Source organism: Saccopteryx bilineata, chromosome 2 (assembly GCF_036850765.1).
Source record: "Saccopteryx bilineata isolate mSacBil1 chromosome 2, mSacBil1_pri_phased_curated, whole genome shotgun sequence".
In the NCBI taxonomy this organism is placed as follows: domain Eukaryota; kingdom Metazoa; phylum Chordata; class Mammalia; order Chiroptera; family Emballonuridae; genus Saccopteryx; species Saccopteryx bilineata.
Window position 1 is genome coordinate 70,120,076 of NC_089491.1, and position 25,572 is coordinate 70,145,647.

General features: G+C 36.0%; 1 protein-coding gene across 4 annotated transcripts in view; it reads right to left on the reverse strand.

The window, feature by feature from the left end:
* Positions 1 to 25,572, reverse strand: part of PTPRD (protein tyrosine phosphatase receptor type D) — a 2,510,439-nt gene that overhangs the window by 1,200,256 nt on the left and 1,284,611 nt on the right. The gene's annotated exons all lie outside the window — the stretch shown is intronic.

The following is a 25,572-nucleotide window of genomic DNA, read 5'->3' on the forward strand; positions in this document are numbered from 1 at the left end:
TCAGAGCCTCCAAGCCCTAACAAACCCTGCCTACCAATGGGACTGAGGCCCAGCCTACTTCATTGCTATAGAAACACAACAGCAAAGCTCTGCTCAAGAGCCCCCACAGGGGCAAAATCTGTAGTACACTGCTACCTACAAAAAAAAAAAAAAAAAAAAAAAAAAAAAAGAAGGAGCTACCTCTCAAAAACGAGGAAAAAATTACATTTATAACTTTTTTTTCCACTTTGGTCATTTTATCTTCTTTCCTTTTATTCTTTTCTTTTCTTTTATTTTTTTAAATTATCTGTTATTAGTGCTATTAACAATAGCACTCTCAAATGCCATTAAGGAAAAGAAATCAAATATCACTGATAAAAAAGACAGAGCTGTAGCTCAGATAGATGATGAAAAAATCTCTAAAAAAAAATTTCAATTGCTTGGAAACCTTGGAGTTAAATGCCAGATAATTAAAAATTAAAGTCCTAAAAATACTCAGGGAAATTCAAGAAAGCACAGAAAGGCAATTTAGAAAGCTCAAAAAACAATTCAATGAACAAAAAGAATACTTCATCAAGAAAATTGAAAGTATAAAAAGGAACCAAACAGAGAGGAAAAACTCAATACATGAACTGAAAAACAAGGTAACATGCTTAGCTAATAGAACAGGCCAAGAGAAGAGAAAATTAGTGACATAGAAGACAGGCAACTAGAAATACTACAGAGAGAAGAGGAGAGAGACTCACGAATTAAAAAATTGAGAAAGCCCTATAGGAATTGTCTGACTCTGTCAGAAAGTGCAATATAAGAATAACAGGTATATCAGAAAGAGAAGAGAGCGAAAACGGAATGGAGAAAATATTCAAAAAAATAATTGATGAGAGCTTTCCAAGCCCGTGGAAAGAATTAAAGCCTCAAATCCAAGAAGCAAACAGAACACCAAGTTATCTTAACCCAAACAGACCTACTGCAAGACACAGTGTAATGAAATTATCACAAACCAATGACAAAGAAAAAGTCCTCAAGGCAGTCAGGGAATAGAAGAATACAACATATGTAGGAAGGCCCATTAGGCTATCATCAGATTTCTAAGCAGAAATTCTATAAGACAGAAGAGAGTCGACCTCAATATTTAAAGTACTGAAAAAGAGGAACTTCAAACCAAGAATACTATATCCATCAAAGCTATTCTTTAAATATGAAGGGGAAATAAAAATATTCACAGATATAGAAAAGATGAGGGAATTTATCACCAGAAAAATCCCACTTCAGGAAATACTAAAGGGGCTATCTGACCAGATATAAAGAACAGAACAAAACAAAATTACAAGTAAAAGCTCCAACAAGATCACAATAAAAACAAGATTAATCTATGACAACAAAAAAAGAAAGAGAGGAGAGGACAAAGATTAACAGCAGCAAAGGAGGATGGAGTGCAAAAGCACTCATGACATAATATACTACAATGAATATGATATATATCCTTTTTATTACTCAATGGTAACCACCCCTGAAAAAACCACTACAGAAAAACATGGCTTAAAAAAAGAAGAAACAGAGGAAAGAAGTATGGAATACAACCAAACAAAAACAAATGACAGAAAACAAAAGAGAAGAACCAAACAAGATACAGAACTATCAGAAAGCAATTATAAAATGGCAATAGGAAAAACTCAAGTGTCAATAATTATATTAAATGTAAAAGGATTGAACTCACCAATAAAAAGACACAGAGTAGCAGAGTGAATCAAAAAAGAAAATTTAACTATATGCTGCCTTCAAGAAACACATCTAAGCTACAAGGATAAAAACAAATTTGAAGTGAAGGGTTGGAAAATTATTCTCCAAGCAAAAAACATTCAGAGAAAAGCAGGTATAGCCATACTCATATCTAACAATGCTGACTACAAGACAGCAAAGGTAATCAGAGAGACAAAGATGGTCATTTTATAATGATAAAAGGGACATTGAATCAAGAAGACATAACACTTCTTAATATATAAGCACCAAACCAAGGAGCACCAAAGTATATAAAACATTTACTAACTGATCTAAAAATAAAAACCAAGAAAAATACAATTATACTTGGAGACCTCAATACACCGCTGACAGCTCTAGATTGTTCATCCAAACAGAAAATTAATAAAGTAATATGGGCCTTAAATGAAACACCAGAACAATTGGATATGATAGATATCTACAAGACATTTCACCCCAAAACACCAGAGTATACATCTTTCTCCAGTGTACATGGGACATTCTCAAGAACTGACCATATGTTGGGCCACAAAAATAACATCAGCAAATTCAAAAAGATTGAAATTATACCAAGCATATTCTCTAACCATAAAGCTTTGAAACTAGAATTCAAATGCAAAAAAGAAGTAAACAAACTCACAAAAAATGTGGAAATTAAAGAACATACTTCTAAAAAATGAGTGGGTCAAAGAAGAAATAAAAGCAGAGATCAAAAGATACATACAGACAAATGAAAATGACAATACGACATAGCAGAATCTCTGGGATGCATCAAAAGCAGTAATAAGAGGGAAGTTCATATCACTATAGGCTTATATGAACAAACAAGAGAGAGGCTAAGTAAACAACTTAACATCACATCTTAAGGAACTAGAAAAAGAAGAACAAAGGCAACCCAAAACCAGCAGAAGAAAGAAAATAATAAAAATCTGAGCAGAAATAAATGAAATAGAGAACAAAAAAACTATAGAAAAATCAATAAAACAAGGACTTGGTTCTTTGAAAAGATCAACAAAATTGACAAACCCTTCTCAAGACTCACTAAGGAAAAAAAAGAAAAGACTCATATAAACAAACTCCAAAATGAAAGAGGAGAAATCACCACAGATATTATAGATATACAAAGAATTATCATAGAATACTATGAAAAACAATATGCCACCAAAATTAACAATCTAGAAGAAATGGATAAATTCCTAGAACAATACAATCTTCCTAGACTGAGTCATGAAGAAGTAGATAGCCTAAACAGACCCATAAGCAGGGAGGAAATAGAAACAACTATCAAAAACCTCCCAAAAAATAAAAGTTCAGAGCCAGATGACTATACTACTAAATTACATCAAACATTCAAAGAAGACTTGGTTCCTATTCTACTCAAAATCTTCCAAAATGTTGAAGAAGAAGCAATACCTCCAAACACATTTTTTGAGGCCAACATAACCCTCGTACCTAAACCTGGCAAGGACAACACAAAAAAAGAAAACTACAGACCAATGTCTTTAATGAATACAGATGCTATTAATAAAATCCTAAACAAAATACTAGCATATTGAATACAACAACATTAAAAAATATTTCATCATAATCAATTGGGATTCATCCTGGAATCACAAGGATGGTTCAATATATGTAAAACAGTTAATGTAATATACCATATCAACAAAACAAAGAAGAAAAAACCATATGATCCTATCAATAGATGCAGATAAGGCATTCAATAAAATACAACATCATTTTACATTTCAAACACTCAACAAAATGGGTATAGAAAGAAAATATCTCAACATAATAAAGGCCATTTATGACAAACCATCAGCTAACATCATATTAAATGGCAAAAAACTAAAAACTTTTCCTTTAAAATCAGAAACAAGACAGGCTGCCCACTCTCTCCACTCCTGTTCAACATAGTGCTGGAAATTCTAGCCAGAGCAATGAGACAAGAGAAAGAAATAAAAGGAGTTCATATTGGGAAAGAAGAAGTAAAAGTTTCACTTTTTGTAGATGATATGATCCTGTATATTGAAAACCCCAAAGACTCCACAAAATGACTATTAGAAACAATAAACAAATACAGTAAGGTCACAGAATACAAAATTAATACACAGAAGTCTATTGCCTTCCTATATGCCAACAATAAAACATCAGAAAATGAACTCAAAAAAATAATCCCTTTTATAGTTGCAACAAAAAATAAAATAAAATACCTCAGAAGAAACATAACAAAGAATGTAAAGAATCAATATAATGAAAACTACAAAGAATTTTTAAGGAAAATCAAAAAAGATACAATGAAATGAAAAAATATTCCTTGATATTGGATAGGAAGAATAAATATAGTCAAAATAACCATATTACTCAAAGCAATATACAAATTGAATGCAATTCCCATCAAAATTCCAATGTCATTTTTTAAAAAAATAGAACAAAAAATCATTAGGTTTATATGAAAGTATAAAAATCTCCAAATAGCCAAAGTAATCCTAAGGAAAAAGAACAAAGCAGGGAGCATTACAATACCTGATTTCAAATTATATTATAGAGCCATGATAATCAGAAAAGCATGGTACTGGCAGGAAAATAGATACTTAGACCAATGGAACAGAATAGAAAGCCCAGAAATAAAACCACACATATATGGTCAAATCATCTTTGATAAAGGAGCCAAAAATACACAATGAAGAAAAGAAAGCCTCTTCAATAAATGGTGCTGGGAAAACTGGAGAGCCATGTGCAAAAGAATGAAACTGGACTACAGTTTGTCTCCTTGTACCAAAATTAATTCAAAATGGATCAAAGACCTAAATATAAGACCTGAAACAATAAATTACATAGAAGATAACATAGATACTAAACTCATGGACCTTGGCCATAAAGAACATTTTATGAATTTGACTAAAAAATGCAAGGGAAGTGCAGGCAAAGATATATGAATGGGACTACATAAGACTAAGGAGCTTTTGCACAGCAAAAGAAACTGACAACTAAACAGACAGCCAACTAAATGGAAAATGACATTTTCAAACAACAGCTCAGATAAGGGCTAATATCCAAAATATACAAAGAACGCACAAAACTCAACAACAAACAAGGAAACAATCCAATAAAAAAATGGGAAGAGGACAAGAACAGACACGTCTCCCAAGAAGATATACAAATGGCCAATAGATATATGAAAAGATGCTCATCTTCATTAGCTATTAAAGAAATGCAAATCAAAACTACGAGATACCACCTCACACCTATTAGACTAGTTATTATCAACAAGACAGATAAGAACAGTGTTGGAGAGGCTGTGGAGAAAAAGAAACCCTCATCCACTGTTGGTGGGAATGTAAAGTAGTACCACCATTATGGAAGAAAGTATAGTTGTTCCTCAAAAAATTAAGAATAGAACTACCATATGACCCAGCAATCCCTCTACTGGGTATATACTCCCTAAACTCAAAAATATTGGTAGGTAATGACACATGCAGCATCATGTTCATTGCAGCATTGTTCACAGTTGCCAAGACATGGAAACAACCAAAAAGCCCTTCCATAGATAATTGGATAAAGAAGACAAGGTACATATATACTATGGAATACTACTCACCCATAAGAAATGATGACATAGGATCATTTATGACAACATGAATGGACCTTGATAACATTATACTGAGTGAAGTAAGTAAATCAGAAAAAACTAAGAACTGTATGATTCCATAATAGGTGGGACACAAAATTGAGACTCATAGACATGGAGAAGAGTGTGGTGGTTACCAGGTGGAGGGGAAGGGAGGCGAAGCAGGAGGTGAGGAGAGGGGAGGGGGATAAAGTAAACCAAATAAAAGGTGATGGAGGACTATTTGACTTTGGGTGATGGGAATACAACATAATCAAATGTCAAAATGTTTCTCTGAATTTATGTACTCTAATTGATCAATGTCATCTCATTAAAATTAATTGTCTAGATAAAATAAAAATTAAAAATTGGAATATTTATTAGTTGCAAACCATAATAAAATGTTAACTGATACTGCTTAGTAGATCTAATATGTGAACTATATATTTTAGTTTTATATAATAAAACAAAAAATATTTAGGGAAGTCTTTTAATATAAAACATATTTCTTCCTTGCTGAAGATGAGGGATAAAAGATTTCAATTTTGTAGGCAATTAACTAGTACTATAGCCTCTGTTGGTTTCTATCAATGAGAGATTAAGCAAACAGTGTATGCAACTCAGCATGAGTGATGACATGTAACACAACTATCAGATACAATCCAGCTCAATCTTTATGAAAAGAAAAATATACTTATAATACATTAAGGAAAAAATCAGTATATCAAAGTTTAGTGACTTTATTTATATTTTTATACATTTGCATGTAGTATAAAATACCCTTTCATATATGCACATAGTTTGGTAAAATATCTAAGGATTCCTGACAGTGACTTCTTTCTTATTAGTATAATTTTTGTGGTATCTCTTTAATATTTAATGCCTTCCTAAGTTGCCATTTGGTAATATAAGTCTCTGGCCACACACACAAAAAAGGCATAAGTTCTTCAAACACCTTATTTCCACCCATCAGAAAAGTGTCATATTTAATAGACAATTGTATACAGCGTGTCTGTAAAGTCATGGTGCACTTTTGACCGGTCACAGGAAAGCAACAAAAGACGATAGAAATGTGAAATCTGCACCAAATAAAAGGAAAACCCTCCCAGTTTCTGTAGGATGATGTGCCACCATGTGCGCATGCGCAGATGATGACATAACACCGTGTATACAGCGGAGCAGCCCACGGTCATGTCAGTCGAGATGTGGACCGTACAGAGGAAAGTTCAGTGTGTTCTGTGGCTCGCTAAATTCGAATCCATGACCAAAGTTCAACGTGAATATTGGTGCATTTATAACGAAGCGCCACCACATAGGAATAACATTACTCGGTGGGATAAGCAGTTGAAGGAAACCGGCAGTTTGGTGGAGAAACTCTGTTCTGGTAGGCCATCAGTCAGTGACAAGTCTGTAGAGGCTATATGGGATAGCTACCTAAGAAGCCCTCAAAAATCTGTGCATGAGCCCACATCGAACTGCACTGAATAGGTATGAAATTGGGAGAGTTTTCCTTTTATTTGGTGCAGATTTCACATTTCTATCATCTTTTGTTGCTTTCCTGTGATCGGTCAAAAGTGCACCATGCTCTTATCAATGTCTCTTAGTTTCACTTTTATGTCCCACCTATGTATGGAATAATGCAGTTCCTGGTTTTTTCTGATTTACTTATTTCACTTCATATTATATGAAGTTAATATGTTATCAAGATCCCACCATTTTGCTATAAATGATCCGATGTCATCATTTCTTATGGCTGAGTAGTATTCCATAGTGTATATGTGCCACATCTTCTTTATCCAGTCATCTATTGACGGGCTTTTTGGTTGTTTACGGGGGGAGGGGGGAGAGGGAGAGGGAAAGGGGGAGGAGGAGGGGCACAAAGAAAACTAGATAGAAGGTGACAGAGGACAATCAGACTTTGGGTGATGGTTATGCAACATAAGTGAATGACAAGATAACCTGGAGTTGTTATCTTTGAATATATGTATCCTGATTTATTGATGTCGCCCCATTAAAAATAAAATTATTAAAAAAAAGTGCACCATGACTTTACAGACACACTGTATTTATAAACACACAACTTATGATATCTATACACTTGATGTTACAGCCTAGAGTTGGCTGACACATGATGTCCCTGTTTTATATATCATTTTTTCTTATATTATGATTTATAAGAAATATATATTGGTCATTCTGATGAGCAGAATATATTTTTTATATATATTTGTTCTTCAACCCCAGTTTCTGGCTCACAGCTCCCAAACTCCTAGGAATTTCTCAAGTGTTGAGAGTAATAAAGGTATCTTTTTGGAGTTAATGAGGTGACTCTTGGAAAGCACTTAAGGAAGAGTTGCCAGTGGAGCCAAACATGTGATTAGGGGTATGGAACTTTCATTCCCCTCTTTCCACCCCACTGGAGGGAGGGGAGAAGGCAGGATGTTAGATCAATTGCCAGTGGTCAATGACTCAGTCAATCATGCTTATTTAACGAAGCCCCCATAAACCCCAAGAGAACTGGCTTCAGAAAGCTTCCAGGTGGCTAAACATATTCACATTGGAGATGACACATTCCAACTCCAGAGGGACAGAAGTACACTCTGGACCCTCCCAAGCCTTGTTCTATGTATCTTTTCAACAGGTCATTATTCATCTGTGCCCTTTCTCTTTCCTTCAATAAACTAGTAAACATGGTCCCCGATTTCTGTGAGATGCTACAGCAAATTAACTGAATCCAGGGAGAGGGTCCTTGAAACCTCATACCTAAAGTTGTTTGGTTAAAGCCACAGGTGCTAAACTTGGCTGAAGCTGGCAACTGAAGTCCATTGTGGGGAAGTCTTGCAGGACTGAGCCCATAATCCATGGGATCTGATGCTGTCTCCTGCTATCTCCAGGAAGGTAGTGTCAGAATTGAATTAAATTGTAGCCACCCAACTTCTCTGGTGTTGCAGAAAATTGCTTGGTGTGGAGGAAAGCCTCTATGTATTTAGCTTGTGACCAGCAGTGTCAGCAGTGAAGTGTGCTGTGTGACAGTAAAGCAGGCACACGGTGAAGAAACACACAGTAGGAAAGAGCTGTATTTTTTTCCCTACACAGAAAAAGGAAAACTAGCTTTCCACTATACCTTTAGAAAGTTATAAACATGTTTTTTATAATAAAAGTACTTTCATTCTAAAAAAAATCTAAGTAGTAGATAATTGTATTTTGTCAATGAATTTATATTAGTTTAGTATAAGATATAAGCAAATAATAAGCATCTGAATAATGTTCAAATAACAAGAATAGAACATTAAATATATAATTCTGAGTTCTTTCTTTTTCCCTTTCTTCTAAGACTGGGTAAGCCATAAAATATTCTGAACATGAGTAGCTAAAATTTAAATTGCATATAATGTCATTGTGTGCCTCACCTGTGGTACTACCAATTTCAAATGCCACAAAAATGTTTTCTCAATCTTTGTTCCAGACAAAAAATAATCAGAGATCAGGACTACAACCCATGTCTCTGGCTCAGCAATACACCACTTGGGATTTAATGTTCTTTTTCATAGAGATTTTGTCACATCGTTTTATAGTGAACACTGAACTAGCCAAGAGGTAATAATTAGGCTAACCAAAAGAAAACATTCCTAACATACCATCACTTGTAATCCTATTAAAAGGCTCACTTGATATTACAAGTAATGAGATTTAACTCTGGCCACTGAACCATCAAGAAAGATTCTTGAAAAAAAATGTTTTTGATCCAGGTCTATGGGAATAATTGAAAAACCAAAACGAATGTAGAAGACGAAGACACCAGAGTGAAAGCAAAAGAAAAATAGCGGAGAATGTGAAAAAATAATGAAAGCTTTTGATAATTAATAATAGGTATTTAAATTACCAACTTGAGAATGATATTCGTAAACACTTATTTTGTATGTGCTACATGCTTGGCACTGTCCAAACAGCACTGAAGCCACTGTTTTGTTCTGCCTTCACGAGTCTTTGAAATAACTAAACTTATTATCTTCTCCTTACAGAAGAGGTTATAGGCACAAAGAGAGTAGGTGGTTTGTCCCAGGTCACACAGCTGTTTCTAGTTTTGTAGGATTCCAGATTCTTGCTTCTTAGCCATTAAACCATTGGAATAAAGGGGTATGAGGTGAAATAAAAATATGAGTTGAATAATTTCTATTGCTAGCCATGAAAGAATAACTTGCTAGGAATAGACCCAGTCCTCTGCTGAGATTTACTAAAAAATCTATATAAAATACACACAAAAAAGCATCACCTTAAAAGCACTGAGAGCTCTGAGTTTTCTAGGACTTTATGCCAAGATCTTGAACAGAGTGAAGCTCATTGGAGGTAAGACAAATACATTGTCATTTGTTCATTTCTTTTTTCTTTCTTTTTTTAAATTTAATTTTAATTTATTAATTTTATTGCAGGACATTGATAAATCAGGGTATATATGTTCAGAGCAAACATCTCCAGATAATTTTGACATTTGATTATGTTGCATACCCCTCACCAAAAGTCATATTGTCTTCCCTAAGTAGCTAGCAGCTTGAGACTGATGTCTGCTGCAACCAAAAAGAAGCCGGCAGAGCCCTTGACATGTGAAACACATAGGGAGATAAAACTTGGGGTTTTTATCAACCAAATTAGTTATGAATTTAGGAGTCAAAATTTTGCATAAAACAGAGGACCAGAGGTGTGAACCTACCACTCTGAGAGTTTTGTTTGTGAGATCTTGCAATTCTTAATAAGGCAAACAAATAAGCAGCTGAAAAGCTCAATGCAATGTCGGCAGATGTGCAGTGCAAAGGACTGAAAATTGAATTTGAGAACCCATTAGGAAAGAAAGAACTGGCTGACCACCCCAGCTGTCAGTTCAGGTCCTCTTGGTGTGTGCTCCAAAATGGAAAAAACCAGAGGTAAACTGAGACATAAAATCTGAATCGCATCCTTTAGTCTGTGCAGCCTCTGTTTGGATGGAGCTATAGCTTCTGGAAGGAAGGTAATTAGGTTAAGCGAGGTCCTGAGGGTGTAGCCCCCATGATGGGAATACTGTCCTTCAAAGTAGAGAAAGAAAGAGCAGAGCTCTCTTTCTCTCCACCATGTGAGGACCCACAACAAGAGGATGGTCCTCTGAGAAAGGAAGCACTCACTGTTCAGTTGACACATTCATTTTTTACTTCCCAACCTCCAGAAATGTGAGAAAAAAATGTCTGTAGTTTAGGCCACCCAGTCTATGACATTTTGCTATGACAGCACATGGTAGCTCATATAGTCTGTATTAAATAAAATATCACCAGACAAATCAAGGAAAAGTAGCATGAGAATAAAACAGAGAACAGAAACAGACTCCTAAGTGATCCAGATATTGAAGAGTTAAAACATGTACTTAAACTCAATGTGATTAAATTGTTGAAGATGATAGTCAAGAGAGCTGCATCGGAGAAATAGAGTCTATGAGAATAGTACAATAAAAAGTCTAAAATATAAAGAAATATAATAATTAAAATGAAGAGTTTCTCACCCTGGCCGGTTGGCTCAGCGATAGAGCGTCGGCCTGGCGTGCGAGGGACCCGGGTTCGATTCCCGGCCAGGGCACTTAGGAGAAGCGCCCATCTGCTTCTCCACCCCTCCCCCTCCTTCCTCTCTGTCTCTCTCTTCCCCTCCCGCAGCCAAGGCTCCATTGGAGCAGAGATGGCCCGGGCTCTGGGGATGGCTCCTTGGCCTCTGCCCCAGGCGCTAGAGTGGCTCTGGTCGCGCAGAGCGACGTCCCCGGTGGGCAGAGCGTCGCCCCTGGTGGGCGTGCCGGGTGGATCCTGGTCGGGTGCATGCGGGAGTCTGTCTGACTGTCTCTCCCATAAAAAAAATAATTAAAATGAAGTGTTTCTCTATATAAGTTGACTGACAGAATTTAAGAGGGGGTTGGTGACCTTAAGTCAGTAGAAAAATCTTGATTTACCGGACAGAAAAAGAAAGATGATAAAAGAAACTGAAAAGTATAAGAGACAAGTATGGGAAACATTGAAAATTGTAACATACTTGTAAATGGAATCTTAGAAAAGTAGATACTATAATGCACCTGTCAGTTCTCTCCCTCAAGAATCAGGCTCTCAGCCCTGGCCGGTTAGCTCAGTGGTAGAGTGTCGGCCAGGTGTGTGGGAGTCCCGGGTTCGATTCCCGGCCAGGACACACAGGAGAAGCACCCATCTGCTTCTCCACCCTCCCCCTCTCCTTCCTCTCTGTCTCTCTCTTCCCCTCCCGCAGCCAAGGCTCCATTGGAGCAAAGTTTGCCCAGGCGCTGAGGATGGCTCTGTGGCCTCTGCCTCAGGTGCTAGAATGGCTCTGATTGCGGCAGAGCATCGCTCCCTGGTGGGCATGCCGGGTGGATCCCGGTTGGGCGCATGCGGAAGTCTGCCTGACTGCCTCCCCGTTTCCAGCTTCAGAAAAATACAAAAAAAAAAAAAAAAAGAACCAGGCTCTCATTCTCCCGGGTGCTAGAAATGTAAACAACCCAGGTCTCTTAGCTAAATCCTACCCTAGGAATTTCCATGAACCAAAGAGACAGCCTGCTCAAGGTTACTCCTGATCTTTTTTTTTTTTTTCTTTTTTTTTTAAGATTTTATTTACTTATTTTGGGGAGAAGAGAGAAAAAGAAAGAAAGAGAAAGGAGGAGGAGAACGAAGTATCAACTTCCATATGTGCCTTGACCAGAGAAGCCGAGGGTTTTAAACCAGTGACCTCAGCATCCCAGGTTGATGCTGTGCTACCACTGGTCAGGTCTATAGTCTGATTGATGCAGTCATAAATGTCTAATAATGTGGAGAGACATCCTAGCTCCAGAGCTTCCTTGGAATTGCCTGAGGCCTGTATTACCGCTGACACAGCTTCACTCCTCCTCCTTCTGCCCATTCTTACTTCCTTTGTTGTCCACACAGATACTGACCCTGAGGAAACTCCTCAAATCCTCACTTCAGAGTCTGTTTCCTGGGAAATCTGTCCTAAGACAGTTGGTGTCTGAATGTTTCCAGAAAACAGACACAAAAACAACATTTGGAGTTGTGTCACCTACTGGCAATGAGAAACTCATCCCTGTTATGAGATGAAAGGCTGGACAGACCCTGACACGCTGCAGCAGTGGACTTGCTCCCTACAGGGGGTTGAGATGGAATGCTAGGGGTAGAAAATGGCATCACTAGTGTACAGTATTTCAGGGCTTTGAGAGTTTAGAGGAACTACTAATTATAAAGATACCAGAATCAGAAGAGTTTTGCCAAGTGTCAATAAAACAATGAACAAAAGAAAAGGTTAGAAAGATTAATCACCATTTAATCAAAGATGAAAGAGGCCTTCTTTAACTGTCTGTTGTGAACAACATGATTGTCTAGCTAGTCTATGAATCTACGGACAAAGTATTAGAATTAAATAATAAATTCAACAAACTTACTAGATATAAAGACAATATAAAAAGTTCATATATACACAAATAAATAGTCACATATAGGCTGCAAGGATGGCCACTAACAATTTCTTCATCACTGTGCACATATGCCTTTCTGCCTAAGAAGATGTAGATTCTTGAACATAGGAATGCATACAGTTTTTTGAATTAGTATTTTGTGTTTCTTCAGACATCAACCCAGAAGTGAAGTTGCTGGATCATAAAACTGTTTCATTTTCAATGTTTTAAGGAACCTCCATACTATTTATTGCAGTGTTATTTTTAATAGCCAAGATATAGAAGCATATCAAAGGTCCATCAATATACAAACATATAAAAATGTTTTAGAATACATATTCAATAGAACATTACTCAGCCATAAGATAGAACAAAGTCTTACAATTTGCAACAGTATGGGTGGACCTAGAAGGTATCATGCTAAATAAAATAAGTCAGTCAGAGAAAGACAAATACCATGTGATGTCTTTTATATGTGGAACCCAATGAACAAACTAAACAAACAAACAAAAAACGAAACAGACTCAAATACAGAGAACAGAATGATGGTACCAGAGGGGAGAAGAGTTGGAGGACTGGGTGAAAAAGGTGAAGGGATTCAGAAGTACAGATTGGTAGTTACAAAATAGTCACAGGAATGTAAAGTACAACATAGAGAATATAGATAATAATGTTGTAATAAAGATGTATGGGGCCAGTTGGGCACTGGAAATATTGGGGAGAAAAATTTGTAAATTATAGGAATGTCTAACCACTATGCCATATATCTGAAACTAATACAAAATATTAAATGTAAACTGTAATTTTAAAATGTCTAGTTCCATGTCCCAAAATAAAATAAAGTAAAATGATTAATTAAAAAAAAAGTATAGACTGACCAGGTGGTAGTACAATGGATAGCATGTCAACCTAGGACGCTAAAAACCCAGCCTTGAAACCCTGAAGTTGCCAGCTTGATCAGGGGCTCACCAGTTGAGTACGGGGTCTCCAGCTTAAGTGTGGGATCATAGACATGACCCCATGGTTGCTGGCTTGATCCCAAGGTTGCTAGTTTGAGCAAGGGGTCATTGGCTTGGCTGAAGCACTCTGGTTAAGGCACATATGAGAAAGCAATCAATTAACAACTAATGTGTACAATTAAGAGCTGATGCTTCTTATCTCTCACCCTTCCTGTCTATCTGATTGTTTGTTTGTCTCTCACCTAAAAAAAATGATGTAGATTATTTTTGCCCTCCACTTAAATTTGGGTTGGGTCACTGACTTGCTTTTTTCTTTGACCTACAGAATGCAGTGGAAGTGTTGTTACAAAGTTTTGAGCTTAAGACTTCCACAGCCTTACACTGCTGCATTCATTCTCAGATGTAAGTTATTAAGTACAGACTCTTGTTCTAAACTTCCTAATGATGACCAACCGTATGAAGAGAGTGAGAGGTCATGCAGAGGAAAATCAGTGCTTCCCTGAGGACAGCCAGCATCAAGTCCCCACTAAGGTCATTCTACATCCCAGAAGGCCACAACAGCTGATCTCTCAAGAAGAAACAAACCAATGTGCTGAGCCTGGTCAAAATCCTACAGAAACATGAGCAATAAAGTGGCTGTTCTATAGCTACTAAGTGAGTGTGTGTGTGTGTGTGTGTGTGTGTGTGTGATATCAGTGGATGAGAATAATGAATTCAAAAATTGACCCTGACAATGTGGAAATGTGAAAACAGATACCAGTCAAGGTAAACCATGGCTTAAACTTACACTATTAAATTTTGTATTTGAAATTGCCTTGAACAGTATGCATATATATAATTTTTAGCAAAGAATGCTTCCTGGAGTATTTCTCTATACAACTTCTATTCCATTTGGTTATGTAAATCATTTTCTTGAATCAATAATAAATCTGGAATTTCTTCCCCTCTAAATTTCTTCCCCTCTAATTTAGAAACAGATATAAAATTGGTGTTCAGTTGCTTTTTATGTAATTCTAATAGAAAAAAAAAATGAACACACCAAAGAAAACTAAATGAGAAAGAAAGATTGAAACAAAGAATTGGGAAGTGGTATATGGTATATCATGTATTGTTTGAACTATTTTAACCATGAAGCAGTGTTTATTAAATTAATTCTTAAAATTAAAGTAGAGGAGGAATGGGATTCAAAATCTAGCAATTTATCATTAAAAAGAAGGAGGCTTTCAGAGACCGACATTAATTTACCATTTCTGAAGCAGGTTGGTTTGTAATTTATACAGTTTTGATTGACCAAGTGTTTGAGTACTTTTCCTTAAGGTTAAAATACCTAGTTAACAGGGTGAGCTAAAGGCACTAAAAGACAAACATATTTTAAAACACAATTTTCAGAACAGGTGGATTGGACATATTATTTCTGGAGACCAATACCTCAGTTTTAAAAGGGGCAATGTTTATCCAACAAGAAAGAGCAGAGCATAATTTTGTGATTTACTAAAGAGCTTTTAAAATTTACTTTGTAGCCTCTGAGGGTCTTCTGTTCTTTAAAACAATATTGAAAACTAAACCCAACAGAGCAGAACCATGCCTCTGTTTGAGGGGAAATTCTTTGTTGAAATAGAAATTAGCTATCATATTTAGGATTTCACAATGTGAGGTAATAGATATAGACTTTCTAAAATATTCTTTAATGAAGGATGTAGCCCTTTAATAACTAAGAAACAATAATTCTTCAAACATTTCAAAGAATCAGTTTATTTTGATTTCTTTTATTTCCTGTGGCATAACAAAGAAAGGATTATAGCTAACATTGAAGAGAGAAAGTAGAGTTTTAGAGAGATCAGGAAATCACTTATAATTCCATGGTTATAAACAGTATTTTGCTTTCAAATATTCATTAAAGGCATTCCTCAGATTCATAAGTAGTTGAAATAGTCGCTGGAGTAGCATCAGGGAAGCAGTGTGTGTGTGTGTGTGTGTGTGTGTGTGTGTGTGTGTGTGTGTGTGTTGAAGAAAGCATTCAAATGTTAGGAAAATATAAACAGGGACATAGGAGAATTAGGAACCAAATTTTAAAAAAGGACAATTTCCAAAGCAAACATATACATTGTACTTAAAAACATATTCCATTGCCTAAAGATGTGCCTTTGGAAGGACTTAAGCTACATATATGCTTAAAACATGTTTGAATCTTAGCAGGCACAGCTCACTGAAGTTCATTGAATTGTTATCTTGGGACAGTATAAAATTAGTTTTCTTTTCAGACCTAAACTGAAGTTGGATCCAACTTATGTTGATGATTTACAAGAAATAAAGCAGAACCACTTTTCAGGAAACTGGTTAAGCTCAAGGTTACTTTATTAAGAAGGCTTACACACAGGTTACTCATTCAAAGCTATTCACGAGGGACTATAATAAAATTTGCTTTGGTTGCTTGGTCTTATTTTCTTAACAAAAACAATTAATCAGGTAAACAATAGAAAATTTATATATTATAAGGAAAATATGATTTTAATTTGTAATGTACCTGTCATATCTCTCCTTTATTACACACTTATGTTTAATGAGTTCGTAAGATTTGAAAGCACAGATGTGTAACCCTTTGAGGAAAAAGTTATACTATCTCACAAAACATTCTTTTTAAGTGAAAGATAGGGAAACAGACAGACAGACTCCCGCAGGTGCCCTGCCCAGGATCCACCCAGTAAGCCTCCTATGAGGTAATGTTCTGTCCATCTAAGACGACTGATCTGTTGCTCAGCAACCAAGCTATTTTAGTGCCTGAGGCAAGGCCATGGAGCCATCCTCAGAGCCTGGGGCCAACTTGTTCAAACCATTCAAGACATGGCTGTGGGAGAGAAAGAGAAAGAGAGAGAGAGAGAGAAGGGGGAAAGAGGAGGGGTGGAGAAGCAGATGATCACTTCCCCTGTGTGCCCCGACCAGTAATCTAACCCAGGACTTCCACATGCCAAGCTGACACTCCACCCCTGAGCCTCCTGGCCAGGGCCTCACAAAACATCTTTAAACTAACAGATAAATATCTGAAAAATATCTTCATTATTATAGAATATTTATAAAAGGCAAAATAAAAGTATGCCTTTAAATTTTAGTACCAAATTATCCACTGCATTTGCGGCTTCAACATGATGTCACCAAATTATAAAATCTTTCTGGAAATTTTGATGTCAAACAAAATTGGATCTGGTAGATGTCAGCTTCTGAGATTCTCAACATTCTAATTTGGCAAAAACTTTGGCCATTTTTTTTCTAATAAACTCAAAAAAGTAGTTAATTTTTTTTGTAATGGTTCAGCTAAATAGAGAGAAACCACCAGAATTAATTACCTAGACAATAAATTTATAACTGTAATTTTTAGAATATTGCTTTATGGAGGGCATTTTGGCAATCTTTGGTTCTGCATATACTCAAATTATTCTCTCCAGAGTATGACCAAAAGTTGGCTTTGTATGCTGAAATATGGGTTTTGAAAAATTAAATCAATAAGAACTAGAAATACATATACTGTTTAACAATCAGATGAGGTGACAATACAAGGCAGGTGTCCTTACCTAGCAATGATTAAAACTAAGAAGCAGTTAAATCCTTAGTTTATATGCTTTTTGATTTGCTTCAGTTTTTACCCAAACTATGTTAGTTCCCTACTGACCAAATTTATATTACTTACCTGACCCTAGAAAGTTTGTAAGCATGCAATAATTTGTTTTCAAAATCTAGTCAATGACCTGCTACAAAAATTAGGGGATATTTTATCGCTTCATATTCACTTTGAAATATCCCCTAATTTTTGTGAGCAGTATATTTCATCTCTGATATAGTAAACCAGCTTGCTAATTGCTAACATTTACCTTATTTTCTTTTACTTGCCACAAAATAAGATTTAATATTACTGTTGAAAACAAAACAAAACAAAAAATAGAAATCAGATGCCTGAACAGTCAACATTTGGGGATACAGGATGTAGATGACCTTAGCCTTGGTCTCTAATGACACATCTTTCCTTTTGGTAATCTTTCCTAATTCTTCCATTGCTGCCCTTCTGAGCAATTCTCAACCTTCTCTAGGTTTCTTGACTTTAGTCTCTACTTAAACTGATGACTTAACCAAGGTATGAAAAATCCTTAACACTTTCAATGTCTTCATGATCTATATCAAAGTTGTATTATTTCTTCTGTGGTGATATTTTTGTCTTCCTGATATTCAAGTGCAGTCCTGCTTTGGCATATTCTTCTTTCACTTTCATCAGAGACTGTTAGTAGTTGGTAAAAAAAAGTTCCTCTTCTATTCCATAAACAAACAACTAAGAGGTATTTCACCTTTAAAAGGTCTCTGTGTGATAAAGCACTGTTGTCCTCAATGGTGACCAACTATATATTTAACTTACCATCAGTAGGTTTTCATTTCGTCCTGGTTTCACTTCTTCCAGTCCGCCACTTCCTCTCCTCTGAGACCACTTCCCAATATAAACTACCTACAGGAAGCCCCTTCTAGGCCTTGGTTTTAGAGGAAAACAGACTAAGACACTGGATCACTGAATCCTTTCATTAGGGTTTTTGGCTGGTTAGATATAGACTCACTGGTAAGAGGTAAACTCTCCCTTACTTTACCCCTGATCTTGGATGTAGATTGTAGAAGCATTTTGATAGAATTTCAATTAATTTTCTTGGTAAGATGCAATTATTTAAATAAATATGTGTATTAACATGTTAATAATGAGAACCCTTGTAAGAAATTGTATGTGTATGTTGTCCTCTTGCTCAAAATACTGGATTTCAGGAAGTTTGACAAAACTCTATATGCTGGAAGCAGATGTTTTATGAACATTTAAATATTTGGCAGAGTCATTAATTTTACACAGCACATATGCACACATTTTCAGTCAAGCATATTTATGCAGCAGTATTTTCTCTGCCGGTTCCCATAATCTTTAGGCCGGTGAATCAGCCCCTTTCTGCCTTTACACCCAGTAAATGCACTGATTACGAAGAACTCTTCTGTGCCACCTAAATCTTGACAATAGCATAGAAAAAAGAATGAATGACAAGAAAGTAGCTATCCCCTTTGACACTTTCTTCATTCTTCTCTCCATTCTTTGTATAGTACTAGGTTGTATGACATAGATTTATTTTCATTGAAAAATGTTATATTTCATAAAGGGGACATAACCCACTCTACTCTTTTAGGGCAGCCATCTTCATTGCAGCTCAGTATCCTGGTGCACAAAGTGCCTTTACTTAGCAGAGGGCTGAAAGAGAAATTTTCCAAGCGGAAGACAAACCATAAAATATCAGGGAATGAGCTCTTCCACAACACATGTTCTGTCATATAACTAAAGATCACTCTGGAATTCTAGATATTCATATTTATTTATCATTCTTGAAAATCTTTCCAAAATATATTATTTCTAATTTTGGTGATGTCTTTCACAAGTAAAATCTAAATGCATTTTATAATTTTTGATGATAATGTCACTAGAAATTATTGACTTGATGATTGTCATCCCTATGAGGTACTCAGGGCCTAACAAGCTGGGTCAGGCATTTTTTTTTTTAATATCTATGTCAAATGGTATGAGATCACTGGATTTTTTTTTTTTTTTTTGCATTTTTCTGAAGTTGGAAACAGGGAGAGACAGTCAGACAGACTCCCACATGTGCCCGACCGGGATCCACCTGGCACGCCCACCATGGGGCGACGCTCTGCCCACCAGGGGGCGATGCTCTGCCCATCCTGGGCGTCGCCATGTTGCGACCAGAGCCACTCTAGCGCCTGAGGCAGAGGCCACAGAGCCATCCCCAGCGCCCGGGCCATTTTTGCTCCAATGGAGCCTTGGCTGTGGGAGGGGAAGAGAGAGACAGAGAAGAAGGCGCGGCGGAGGGGTGGAGAAGCAAATGGGCGCTTCTCCTGTGTGCCCTGGCCGGGAATCGAACCCGGGTCCTCCGCACGCTAGGCCGACGCTCTACTGCTGAGCCAACCGGCCAGGGCCTTCACTGGATTTTTTAACAGATGCATCTTAAGTTTTTATAACTCCATTAGTTTATTGATTATCAGGAGAATATTTATGTTTGAATAGTCCTGCTCGAATCTCCTTCCATTTTGGCATACTTCTTACATACTTTTTACAATCTGCTGAACTTCTTTTAAAATGTAAATTGTTCATTAACTTCTGACTCATATATTTAATAAGAATAGATTGATTTTAGACTTTCAGGGCTTTCCCCCAACAATGGTAACCATAAGTATTGCTACTTTGTATGTAAGTTCATTTTATCATCCCCATAATTTAGGGGGTGGTACAATTATTAGTCCATTTTATATATGAGGAAACTAAGACCCAGAGTAGCTAAATAATTTGCCCCAAATCGTGCAACTAGTGAGTGGAAGAAAGGGATTCAAACCCAAGTAGTTCAATGGTAGAACCCAGCCTGCTGACCACGTTCCTGGCAAGATAAAGTCACTATGAGTCAAAGTCCATACCTCTAAACTCTCCCAAGTAAAGAGTTATCATATCATGCAATACTTTCAACTTAATCTAACTGAATTATGCACTTTAATATAGCTTCATGACAATATCATTTAAAGAAAATATTTAATCAGAGTTCTCAGTTTGACCTCACAGAAATAATTTAATTGCTTTATTATTTATCTCAACTTATATAGATTTAGCTTGGAATCTTTATCCAATTTGTGGCTACACAAAATTTTTATTTTGTTTATTTGTCCATTTGTTTTGCTTTTAGTTTTGGTTTCTTTCTCCATATTTCAGTGTTATTTACATATAGTAAATTGCTGCATAGGGAAATGGAAAGGTAGAAGGGGAAATTAATTTGCATGGTAAGGAAAAGCAGTCAATGGCCCAGGTTCAAAGAGGATGTGCAATGAAATTTGCAAAAAGTAAGGTCGATATTTCATACTTAACTCTTGGGTAATGAGTATGCTCCAGGACAGCAATTGCCATTGATAAAATAAACTCAGATAGATTTTTTTTTTATAAGTCACCAGGGGATGATGAATTCAGTAATATCTACTTATCTGAGGTAGAAAATTATTCTTCTTTAAAACAGTATTATTTCTCAATCTGTCTTTAACAGATTCATTTGTACACTAATCCATCCATAAATTCATTCAATATTTATTGAGCATCTATTATGTGCTGGTTTTCTTGAAGTTATCTTATGGGAAGTAGAGACAAATAGATAATCACGATATTGTGTTTTAATTACAATAACATGGCAAGAGTAATGTAAAATGATTTGTAAGTATGAATCATGTTGGTATCTCTAAGTCAGAGTTAAGAGTACAGAATACTTTTTAGGGTGCACCCCAAGGATCAGGGAGGGCTCTAGAAGGGAGAAAAGGTAATAGAGTTGGGCAGAGTGAAGTCAGCCCATCTTCCCAGCCTGACATCAGCCTCAGGCAACCCTAGAGGGAGCTCTGGAGCTACAATGTTCAGTCAGACTTTTCCCCATTGGATCAAAATGTCTGGACCTGTATATTTCCCCCTTAGTCAATAATTATTTAAAGGTCACTTCAACTTGGGGAGTTTCAACTTGAGTGAAGTGGTTCTCTGGAGCTGAAGTGACACTGAGAATACTTCCACTGAAGCCTGCCAGCTGGCAGGACTCTAAGCATCCAGCAACAAATTCCTTTTTGATGGTGTCTGGGAGACACATTACTATGCCCATCACACTAGCTATTAGGAGAGCTAAGTGTAAGCAGCAATGGAATTAGGAAAACAATTCTTAGAGGAAATGAAGCTTAAACTAGAAAGATGAATGGAAAGAAGTAAGGTAAAAAGGAGGAAACAAACTTCCAGGCAAACGAAAAAGTATGTTTGAACTTCTCTAAAGGGAAGATAATACTCTATATTAAGGGAATACAATGTATTTGAGTTTAGCTGCAGCACTGAGTACAAGCTTCAGAAGGCAATAGGTGATGCTAGAGAGAGAAGCTAGGTGACAAGGTGAGTGATCTAGCCCCTGTTGTCTATAAATGAGGCACTGGTTTTCAGGAATATCTAAGCAGATCTTTCCATGGTGACATATGTAAAAGGCTGTCTATATCTCATTTTACATTAAAATTTTAATGGATCAATGTGGATATTTTAGAATAATTTAAAGTTAAAAGAAGATTTAAGAAAGCCTACTTTTCTAAAATGAATAAATTTAATTTGACTTTAATAATAATGCTTTTAAATATTTATGTTCACACACACACTCTACTATTAAGCTGTCACTCAACCTTTTGAAAATTGTATCTTGTTCAGAAATATTGTAACTAATAAAATAGCTTCAACTTAATCAATCACCTACATACTATGGCATTTTAGCAATAATAAGATGTCTTCTTATTTTATATTTTGAGAGAGAGAAAGAGGCGGGAGGGGAGGGCGAGGGAGAAAGGGAAAGAGAAACAGAAATAGAGAAAGAGACAGAAAAGCATCAACTTGTTTACTTAGTTGTTTCATTCAGTTGTGTAGTCACTGATTGCTTCTCATAAATACCATGATCAGGGGTTGAATCCATGATCTTTGGTGTGCTAGGTAGGCCCATAATGGACTGAGCCAACTAACCAGGGCCAGGGTTTGTTCTGTTATTTGGGATTCTCTTTACCTATCTTCTGAAGTAAGTACTGAGATATATTTCAAAATATATTTTATTGGGCATTCACTTATTTCTAGAGCTTGAATCGAGGGATCCGTATTTTCACTCAGAGTTAGGATTCTGTAATGCTACTGGTGTCTTCTAATTTTATTATAGCCACAGTTCCTTTTGCCTCAGCTCATTACAGAGACAAATATCCTTTAGTGACAGGTAACTTTTCATTCTAATGCATCTGTACTACTGATGCCTGGGCCTCTGCGATATTCTATTTTGCACCTGAAATTAGTTTCTGTGTTACAGCTCTGAATGTGTGATAAGAAAAAAGATATAGTAATTTAGATAAACTCCACTAAATGGCTCGACTGAAATAAAGCTGAAATGAAGGTATAAACGGCTGAAGTGATTAAGATTGTCTAGCTCTGAGGTACTGTTAGCAAATAAAACAGCTGATGGATTATTACTTATCCATAAATGTGAATTTGGGGGGAATTAATTAAAGATGTTCTATTATATTTTTCAAAGCCAATTTGAAACTGTAAATCAAGCGTTGCAAAAATATAGACTGTTGTCACTGATCAGATACTGGATTTCTAGCCCTATGAGGAAAGTCCTCTTTTGAGGTGTCTTTAATGTTTTCATTTAGAGTTTTATCCTGTATATATGAGTATAAAAATAGAGAAAATATTGGTGGTAGAATTGTTTCTTTAAAGATTTGTGAGCCATTGTGTGGTGTGTACATGTGAGTTTATCTATTTATATTCATGTATAATATATGCATGTGTTTATGCATCTCCATACATACATGTGTGCATGTATATATATGTGTGTGTGTAAATTTTTTTTGCTTACTGACCAGTACTCTTTATGAGAATGGTTTAAAAAAGGAAACCCAAAATTTATCAAGAGTAGAATTATACTACAAAAATCTGTATCATAGGAGAAAACTGAACTTAATATCTAATAGATTTTAATAATAGGACCATTTTATATACTTTAATCTTTAATCCTTAAGAAAACATTACCTGTTATTACTAAAATGGTGAAAATGTCACATGGGTTAGCTATACCACAACAAACCATGTGGCATAAATGGACACATAATAGCCATAGCTAAGATATCATAGGGTCAAACTTTTATTTTCATTCTGTCTCATATTTATAATTAGAATCATGCCATGTACACTGGTATTGAAGCACTTCAGAGACTAAACACAAACTACTATTTTGGAAAGAATAGAAAATGGTCACAATTATTTGCTATTCCTCATAGTAAAAGGTGAGTTGTCTTTTCCTTTCCTTTGAAGCCAGGCTGGCCTGGACAGCTGTGTGATGCTATGCCAGACCAAGGCCTAGCTTTTAAGAGGACTGAGAGCTTCTGTTTCATCTCTTGAGCCCTGCCTTGTAAGAAATCTGCCTACTGTGTTATAAAGACTCACCAAGGTGCCAGAGATGTTCATAAAGCCATCTTGGATCTTCTAGACCAGCCTGGCTCCCAACTGCTCCTAGATGCCATCCCTGGATTAAAAGTAGTGCGAAGCTGAGCCATTTTTTAGGTCTGGTCCACAATATCAGGAGAAAGATGTTGTTTTAACCCATTAAATGTTAGTGTGTTTTCACAACGGAGAAAAGAAAGCCTCTTCAATAAATGGTGCTGGGAAAACCGGAGAGCCACGTGCAAAAGAATGAAACTCAACTACAGTTTGTACCTTTGTACCAAAATTATTTCAAAATAGATCAAAGATCTAAATATAAGATCTGAAACAATAAATTAAATAGAAGAAAACATAGGTACTAAACTCATAGACCTTGGCCATAAAGAACATTTTATAAATTTGACTCCAAAGGCAAGGGAAGTGAAGGCAAAGATAAATGAGTGGGACTATATCAGACTAAGAAGCTTTTGCACAGCAAAAGAAACTGACAACAAAACAGACAGCCAACTATATAGGAGATAATATTTTCAAACAACAGCTCAGAGAAGGGCTAATATCCAAAATATACAAAGAACTCACAAAACTCAACAACAAACAAGGAAACAATCCAATAAAAAAATGGGAAGAGGACATGAACAGACACGTCTCCCAAGAAGAAATACAAATGGCCAATAGATATATGAAAAGATGCTCATCTTCGCTAGCTATTAAAGAAATGCAAATCAAAACTACAATGAGATACCACCTCACACCTGTTAGATTAGCTATTATCAATAAGACAGGTAATAACAAGTGTTGGAGAGGCTGTGAAGAGAAAGGAACCCTCATCCACTGTTGGTGGGAATGTAAAGTAGTACAACCATTATGGAAGAAAGTATGGTGGTTCTTTAAAAAAATAAGAGTAGAACTACCATATGATCCAGCAATCCCTCTACTGGGTATATACCTCCAAAACTCAAAAACATTGGTACTTAAAGATGCATGCAGCCCCATGTTCATCGAAGCATTATTCACAGTGGCCAAGACATGGAAACAACCAAAAATTTCTTCAATAGAGGATTGTATAAAGAAGATGTGGTACATATATACTATGGAATACTACTCACTCATAAGAAATGATGACATAGGATCATTTATGACAACATGAATGGACCTTGATAACATTATACTGAGTGAAGTAAGTAAATCAGGAAAAACTAGGAACTGTATGATTCCATACATAGGTGGGACACAAAATTGAGACTCATAGGCATAGATAAGAGTAAAATGGTTACAAGGGGGACGGAAAGGGAAGAGAGGGAGGGAGTGGCGGTAGAGGAGGGGCATAAAGAAAACCAAATAAAAGGTGATGAAAGGCAATTTGACTTTGGGTGATGTGTATACAACATAATCAAATGTCGAAATGATCTGGAGATGTTTTCTCTGAATTTATGTACTTGAGTTGATCAATGTCACCCTGTTAAAATAAATTGTCTAAATAAAAATTTTTAAAAAATGTTAGTGTGTTTAGTAGATAACTAGAATAATCTTAAAAGACATAAAATGTACCTATATTGATTTCTAAATTTATATGAACTTTTTGGTCTACTGCATATTATGGCAATTTTTCTAATTAGACTGCTAAAATAATGCCATACTTATTTTATCTTCATTGTGACTTAAATCAAGAAAAAGGGCAATTTGACTACTTTTTAGACTAAGTAAGCCTAATTGGTCACTGATAATATTGACACTATTCAATTTTTATTGGATTTTTCTACCA